The sequence below is a fragment of the Hibiscus syriacus genome, unplaced genomic scaffold (assembly GCF_006381635.1).
Source record: "Hibiscus syriacus cultivar Baekdansim isolate YM2019G1 unplaced genomic scaffold, ASM638163v2 tig00112380_pilon, whole genome shotgun sequence".
In the NCBI taxonomy this organism is placed as follows: Eukaryota; Viridiplantae; Streptophyta; class Magnoliopsida; order Malvales; family Malvaceae; genus Hibiscus; species Hibiscus syriacus.
Genome location: NW_024063317.1, coordinates 529,093 through 538,346, shown reverse-complemented (window position 1 = coordinate 538,346; position 9,254 = coordinate 529,093). Strand labels below are relative to the sequence as shown.

At 33.3% G+C, this 9,254-nt stretch overlaps 1 pseudogene; it reads left to right on the top strand.

Moving 5' to 3' along the window:
- The first annotated feature begins 1,855 nt into the window (after nt 1–1,855).
- Nucleotides 1,856–5,880, top strand: LOC120178752 (annotated as a pseudogene).
- The last annotated feature ends 3,374 nt before the right edge of the window (nt 5,881–9,254 follow it).

Below are 9,254 nucleotides of genomic sequence, written 5' to 3'. Positions count from 1 at the left end.
GAGTTTTCAACAAAATTCAATGGTTCACATCCCTTGCTTGTGCTAGTATCTATAAATCCTTTGGGAATATTATTCCACAAAGAATCAACTCTTCCCTTGTTTCCACTTTAAAGTTGCCTAATTCCTTTTTATGCAATTTTTTTGTTCGATAATAATAACACCTAAATTAAGAGCCTCGTTAAAAATCTTCCTAAGCCTAAATGGTGGAAAAGAGTACTCTTAATTAGCGAAAAGTACACCATCGAAATACACATTCGAACCAAATACAACAAAATGTCACTGCAACCATATAAAACACATCCCAATAGAAAAACAATTTTTTATTCAACTTAGTCAATGTTTAACATTAACTCATTTAACCAGAACTGAAATTTAGTTCTACCATTAACAAAAATTACTACAATAATCCTCAGTAATAAATTTTTTTTATCGGTTTATTTCTCAAAGGAAATTTCAGGGCGTTACATTGTTAACTTGAAAATTAGATAAAAATAATAATTTTAAAACAAAAGGCTTTGGGGACAGTAGCAATGACGTACCTAAAGTAGATACTTTTAAGAAGCGAGGCAATCTGTGGACTTTTTGATCCATTTTCTTTACAATATTCTATTATTATTATTGTGAACCTAATCCAAGTTGGAATTTTACTAACTGTTAGATGGACATCAAGGGCTTCCACACGTCTTTTTACTGATTTTTGTAATAAAGGAAACGGTTGACTTGAAGCAGAGTTGATGTCAAAAAGTCATCACATGGAACAAATGCCTAGGTTACTAGTCTTTGTTGCTCTGCTGCTTCCACCAACATTCCAAGAACCTTCTTTTTATTATTATTAATATTATAATCTTTCCATGCTCTGTTTTGAAAATCGGACCGGTTCAACAGGGAACCGTTGCTTAGTTCGGTTCAATCTAAATCGGTTAAATCGCTATTAGTAAACCGGCCAGAACCGCTGAACCGTTCGAACTGGACCGGCTGAAAACCGGAAAAAACCTGGAAAAACCGATATTTTTGTTTTTTAAAAAAACAATTAAACCAAACAACGTCGTTTGTTAAACGAGCCAAGTCGAACTCGAGTATTGCTGAGCTCGACTCGAACTTGAAAACTTTAAAAGTAAGCTCAACTCAACTCAAACTCACAAGCTAAAAATTATCAAGTTCAACTCAAACTCGAAAATAATATTGAAACTCGAAAATAATATTGAAGTGAAAGAATAGTTCACTCAATGCTCACCAAAAGGCTTCATGATTTTGAATGCCAAATTACCTTTATTATTTATAGAAGTTAGTTGTGATGCGCTTCTATGTTTCTTAGCAATGTGAGATTGTTTTGTTCTCATATTTTTACTCTTTAGACTTTTGGGATGCTCTTCTATGTTTGTTAGCCATGTGATATTGTTTTTAAAAAAAAAATTAAACCAAACAATATCATTTTGTTATGATTTTTTTAACCCCAAATTTATTTTTTAATTATAGTTATATAATTATATTTATTATTTAATATGTTTTATCTTAAATATTATGTTGTAGTTAATTTGAATCTTTTTTTTTTCACTTGATTTTATAATTTTTAACTTATATATGTTATGACTTGCTTTGAATATGACTTGTGATATAAAAAATTATTTTTTATTAAATATTTTTGGTATTTTTATTTAATTTTTTAAATAATTATGACGTCGTCCGGTTCTTCAGACCGATCGGACCGGTTCGACCGGTTGAACCAGTAAACCTGTAGCATGACCGGTTCGTTAACCGGTCCGCTAACCAGTCCGGTTCTGAAAACCATGTTTCCATGTATTTAAACTCCCTCGCAACCTCGTTTCAAGACCATGGCATGTTCCCAAACCCTAAACCCATTTTTTCTCTCATATTTCTTCAGTTATGATCCGTTAGTTTTGTTTGTTCATCTTTTTGGTCCTCAAATCTCTGAGGGTTCACCTGGACAATGGCGGGTAAACGGCTTCTTAGTGAATCTTGTTCAGACACAGAAGAGCCAAACGAGAAACGGATGAGACCTAAACCTTCTTTTGCTTCGTAATGTTTCAAACTCTTCTTCAATAAATGCTCAGTTTGTTTTTTGTTATTTTTTTCTTTGGTGAATTCCAAACATAGTCCTTTTGTTTCCATGTGGAATAAGTTTTAGAACCAGTTTCTCGTATTTTTTATATTGTTTTTCTTCATACGGTGCAATTTTACCAATAATGTACATCTCCACTTTCTTTAATATTAATCTTATTTCTCTTCATATTAACAGAGTAATTGGGCAAGCTGTTATGGTGAATTGCTTGTATACAGCATTGGAGCCTGTCCTTAGAAGAGTGGTATGCAAAAACTAAACTTCATAAAATTAAGGACACTTAACATAATTCATTGTTTAGAATTATCATTTTATGCAATATAAAGCAATCTTATATTTAATGCAATATGAACCAATACCTCAACCTTTTTTTCCGTACATAAAAGGGGGGGGGGGACATGTTTCACATTAATGCATAAAAAGTAGCAATATTTTGTTTCATTTTCTGATAAAAGTACCCTTATCAACGCGTTTTCAGGTGACGGAAGAAGTGGAGCGCAGTCTTCGACACCGGCTCCGTTCCTTAAACCGGTCTCCGTCACACCGAATTCAACCAGCAGAACCATCAACCCTTAAACTGATCTTCGCTAAAGGCCTTTCCTTACCCATCTTCACCTGAAGCAAGATCATGGATAAAGAAAGCAAGCAGCTTCAAGTGGCTTTGGTAGATTCTAGAGGTGACCAAATGGATCTGGTGCTTCTGCCGAACCCGATTAAGGTTGATATAGTCGTTCTCGACGGCGACTTTCCGTCCGGGGACGGTGACAACTGGACTAGTGAAGAATTCAATAGAAAAATCGTGCGGGAGAGAACTGGGAAACGACCTTTGCTTACCGGAGAGTCAGCTGTGACCGTGAGGGATGGAAGCGCTTCAATCGGAGATATCGAATTTACCGATAACTCGAGCTGGATTCGGAGTCGGAAATTCAGAATTGGAGCCAAAGTAGCACAAGGGAATTTCCAAGGTGTTCACATTCGTGAAGCAATGACTGAAGCTTTTGTGGTCAAAGACCATCGCGGCGAATGTAAGTATTCATTCTTCTATTTACTCAATTATTGTTATGCTAAATAATTATCCTTTTTTAATTAGAGTAATATTTGTTTTAAAGTTATGAAGTTGAATATAGAAGCCATCTTAATTTTTAATCATCAATAAGACGTATTGAAATGAGTATCTAATAATTTTTTTCATAAAATATATATATATATATATATTTTATATTTCCCACTTATATTGCTAGGATTAAGATATCTATAATATATTATCAATTTTTTGTTTAAAACCCTTTCATTTTGTAAAAAAAAAAAACCTTTTTATTTAATAGAATTTGTGACAAATAAAGATCCTGTAATATACACTCTATTTTGAAAATTGGACCGGACAGGCCGGTTCAACCGGTTCAACCGGTTCAACCGGGAACCGTTGTTTAGTCCGATTCAATCTAAATCGGTTGAACCGCTATTAGTGAACCGGTCAGAACCGCTGAACCGTTCGAACCGGACCGGTTGAAAACCGAAAAAAACCGGGATTTTTGTTAAAAAAAAAAATTAAACCAAACAACGTCGTTTGTTAAACGAGCCAAGTCGAACTCGAGTATTGCTGAGCTCGACTCGAACTTGAAAACTTTAAAAGTAAGCTCAACTCAACTCAAACTCACAAGCTAAAAATTATCAAGTTCAACTCAAACTCGAAATATAATATTGAAACTTGAACTCAAAAAAAAATTTGAAGCTCGATTTAAGCCTAAAATTCGAGCTTGATTGAAGTGAAAGAATAGTTCACTCAATGCTCACCAAAAGACTCCATGATTTTGAATACCAAATTACCTCTATTATTTATAGAAGTTAGTTGTGATGCGCTTCTATGTTTCTTAGCAATGTGAAATTGTTTTGTTCTCATATTTTTACTCTTTAGACTTTTGGGATGCTCTTCTATGTTTCTTAGCCGTGTGAGATTGTTTTTTTTTTAAAAAATTAAACCAAACAATATCATTTTGTTATGATTTTTTTAATCCCAAGTTTATTTTTTAATTATAGTTATATAATTATATTTATTATTTATGTTTTACCTTAAATATTATGTTGTAGTTAATTTGAATAATTTTGTTTCACTTGATTTTATGGTTTTTAACTTATATATGTTATGATTTGCTTTGAATATGACTTGTGATATAAAAAAAATATTTTTTATTAAATATTTTTAGTATTTTTATTTAATTTTTTAAATAATTATGACGTCGTCCGGTTCTTCCGATCGGTAGGACCGGTTTAACCGGTTAAACCAGTAAATTGGTAGCATGACCGGTTCGTTAACCGGTCCGGTTCTGAAAACCATGAATATACATACTCACCCAATATAGCTTAAACTCTTGACCCAGTCAAATAAATCCCTACCCTAACGAAACCAATTATATTTTTTATGTGAAATTGATGATTAAATTTAATTTTTCTAGGGCGATGGGTAGGGGCATATGTCGTTTCCTTTTAAGTAATATGAAACTCTGGGTCCATGAGATTCAAACCATTGAAATAAGGGCATTTCCTTTTCATGCATAATAAAAACCATTGAAGTCATTTTCAGTCAACAAAGGACTGCACTATCTCTGCCTTTCGTCTCAAGTATCAAATACTAGTTTTAGGCTATAACTTTAAGCAGTCTAGTTGTTTTGGAATAATTCAATAAGATTTCATTGTTGAGAATGTCCCTTTTTTATTTGTTTTGAAGTGTACAAGAAACATCATCCACCAATGTTGGGAGATGAAGTTTGGCGCCTAGAAAAGATTGGAAAGGATGGAGCATTCCACAAAAAGCTTTCCTCTGAGGGCCTCCACACTGCCCAGGACTTCTTGAAACTGTCCGTCGTCGATCCGGCCAAGCTTCGAAGGGTCGGTATTTGCATTCGGATTTAGGGTTTAGGTTTTTCGCATCTAAAAACAAAACATAAATAATTCGTTTCCCAATGATGTTGGACAGATTTTAGGGCCAGGAATGTCCGAGAAAATGTGGGATGTGACAATCAAGCACGCCAAAACATGTGTTATGGGCAACAAATACTATGTTTCTCGAGGCCCCAATTACGTGATTTTCTTGAACCCCATTTGCCAACTCATGAAAGTAGAGATTAATGGTACTGCATATCCTATACATAGCCTAACCAGTTTTAACAGAGTATGTTTTATTTATTCCATCCTAAAATTATTTTCACGGCCGCATGTGTTGCCTAATCGTATGTTCATACACGCTTATGTATGCCACTTGCAATTTGCAGGGATATCTTGAAAATTTGGTGAGACGAGCATATGTAAATTGGTCATCCTTGGAAGAAATAGAAGGAATTTCCAGTGAGATTGGCCTGCTCACACAAGGTAATTAATTCCTTTTCAACCAGCTTTCATAACATTAAACTTGAGATCCTATACTATTAAAGGGCTTTCAGTAACATTTATAAGATATTTTTTTGTATGTAGGTGAGGACATGTTAGATCAATATCACAGTCAACAAGATGCGATGGTGAGATCAATTCAACAAAATGTGTATTTGACTGAGGGATATATGCCAAATGGTAGCAATTGGCAAATAAGTCAAACTTATTTGAACACACATAATGAAAACGGGATCCGATTGAACATGCTGGAACCAAATTCGGATGACGATTTGACATCTCCAAAATCCTTCGTCACAGGAGGTTAATGGTGAATTAAACAAGTCCATCAATGTGATGTTGTGACATATCACCTTCAGGTGACAACCGTTTAATCAATTATCCCTAATGTAGTTTGCCCTGCCCTCTTTTTATTTGCAAGTATACTTGTACATAAATAATCAATACAGAAAGGAAGAGGCATAGTGAAAACTATTTTTTTTCTCGTGCAATGCATGAGATTATTGAATTCGATCCAGACTATCTAGAAGATCTAAGATGTCACATTGAAAGTTCAAGTGAAAAAAAATTAAATCAAATAAATTAATATATATATCTTCATAATAAATATATATTTTTTAGAATTTGAATCAAATTTAACGTGATAAAAATTAACTAAGAGATAATTGAAAAAGGTAAAAGACCTAGTTTGATTAGAAGCTATTAATCAAGTTTCCCTAGTAATCATGTATTTGTCCTTATAAATAGATGCTAGGAGTTATTGTTAAAAGTATGTTGTTTCTTCAAATCCTCATATATTCTTCAATTTTCTATTTTAATGAAAGCTCTCTTCTTCTTCCCGTGATTTTTCTCAAAAGGGTTTTTCATGTAAAATTTTAATGTTCTTTATATTGAGATCGTTTTAATTTGTTAATAATGTGCATTTATTATATAAAAAATGGGTGTCAGAGCGTTTTGGGTTAGATCTGATCACGATAATGATTCAATGAAATATGAAACTTTGTTGTGAACAATAGATCAAGTTCTCGTTATGGCATATGAAGATTCGTGACATCCTTGCACAATTGAACTTAGACGATGCATTGGAAGAGTGATAAGAAGACCTCGTTAGATTAGATGGACGAATAAAACTATAAGGATCAAAAGTCTATATACCATGTTTATTTACACTTATCAATTCATATTTTGTAGGATGGCTTGAAAATAAAATGCAACTGCTTCTTTGTGGGCGAAATTGAAGTATCAATGTTTAAAGAAAATGTTTGCCAATAAGTTGCACCTAAAACTTCGTCTCTACTCACACAAGTTGGCATAAGGTTTGTCGTTTGAAGACCATGTGCTTGTATTCAATGAGATCGTCTGTGACTTGGAGACCATGGATGTGAAGTACGATCAAGAGGACTTAAGATTGATTCAACTTTGTTCATTGCCTCTTTCTTACTCATCCTTTAGAGATATCATCTTGTATAGTCATGAAACACTTACTCTTGAAAAGTGTATGATAAGATGAAACATTTTGTAGCTGGATCAAAGTCCCAAGGAATAGTGCATGAATTGACTAGTAACAATGTCAGAAGGAAAAAATAACGTAGTTTCATAAGACATGATCAAGTTAAAATACTCGAATCGAGGTAAAACTTATAATTATTGTGAGAAGAAATATTACATTAAATTAGCATGTTACGAGTTAAACAATAAAATAAATTCTAGACCCGACGTAGCAAATGAGTACAATGATAGAGAACTCTTAGTTGCAATTGACGATAATTCTAAAGCAAAAATGATCATCAGCTCTAGGTGTACCTATCTTATATGCCCCAATCAATATTGATTTACAATGTATGAAATTGTTTCAACATGTGTTGTTTTGATGTGTAATAATGCCTCTTATAGAATTGCAGGGATAAATATAATCAAATTTAAATTGTTTGATGGTGTCGTCAAAACTCTTAGTGATGTACAACATATATCATATCTGAAAAGGAATTAATATATAAGTAGTATGCTAAAGGCGAAGTTATAAAGGCCAATAAAGGTTCACTCATCATGATGAAAAAGGAAAAAGAATACTGACATATTATATATTATCTGAGGTTCCACGGTTAGAAGTGATGTTTCTATTGTATCTATCGCTTTCTCAGATGAAAAAGTCACAACTTTGGCCTATGTGCATGAAGCATATAAGTGAAAACAACATGTGAAAGTTGAGTAAAAGAAGACTTCTTAACAGTCAAGGAAATTGTAAACTAGATTTTTGTGAACACTACATCTTTAGGAAGCAAAAAATGGTTTAATTCATTAGGAGAATCCATAAAAAAAGACACTTTAAACTATATTCATTCGATCTTTAGAGTTCATCTAGAGTATTGTATATGGAGGTACGTATTAGCTACATATTATCGATCATCGATGAATTCTACAAAAGTATGGGGTTTCTTTCTGAAAATAAGAGTAATGAATTATATACAATCAGAGGTTAGAACAATGATTGAGAAAAAAAGGGAAACATGTAAAAGGCCTCCACATTGTCAATAACTTAATGATAGAGAAGCGGCAGCAGATGATGTGAACGTTGCTCTCATCGAGTGAACAAACCTAGGAAAGTTCTAGACTTGATGAATAAACAAATGGATTTGATTGGATGTTTTGCTATGGGCGGCAAGATTAGGGTTTTGAGAGAGATTTTAGTTGCTGGAAAATAGACAAAAGAGATATGATTAAGACAATAAAATCAAGGGTAATGAAACCAAAGAACATTAAAGACAAGGAAAACAAGGTTAATGAACTAGAACATAAAAACAAAGCATGTAATAAAAGAGATGAACTTATCTTCCCTTGTAATAGGTACCCAATGATCTACTTGTTGGATGATGATGGATGAATGTTCGTTAGAAAGAGGATGAAAAGATAAAGAAGATGGTGAAGATGAAATTGAAATCTAACGGTCGGAATAAGAGAAAAACTGAATTGAAAATTTACCCTAGGTATGGAGTTAACACAAACCTGGAGTTTTGGGATGGAGTTGACGTGAACAATGGTGGGAGTTGATGATGGTGGTGGCGTGGTGATATGATAGATGGATATGTCCTATCGAACCCTCCTAGTCGCAATGAAAAGGTAAACTCAATAATAAGGCTCTAACCAGCCCTCCTAATCGCAATGAGAAGGCAAACCAGAGTGTGACGATCTCTCTCTCAAGAACTCAGAAGAACTAACGAAGGAGAAGCTTCGAAGGAACAAGACAATCAACTCTTGCAAAAATGAACTCTCTTTTGTATTGTATAAAAGAAAAAAAATTGATAATTGGTGATTACAATGAGGGGGAGGGTCTCCTTTATATATTGTTTGAGGAGTTTTTATGGGAACATGAATGATGAATAAACTAAAAATAAAATAATAATAAAATATCCTAATCCATGTGATGTGGGCAGCATCAATCTAGGCCCTTGATATAGTGCTTGATCTGATGATGGAGATGGAAACTAGGAATTTGAATGCATGACTTGATCCTTATTCGTTGGATGTGATGGATGGTTCAGATTGAGCTTCTGGAAGGTGGAGGCTCAGAGATTAATATGGAGGATGCTAGGGTTTTGTCGTTACAAGAAAATTACCCATATAACCTTAACTTAAACTATTCCTAAGATGAAAATAAGGAAAATTCATAATTGTTGAAAACATTTTGATGTTTCGATATAACAAATTAAGTGTTATTGAATTTTAAGATTTTATTTTGAATCAGATATTCAAGTAAATTATTTGAAATATCAAAATATTACTCCAAGTTTTT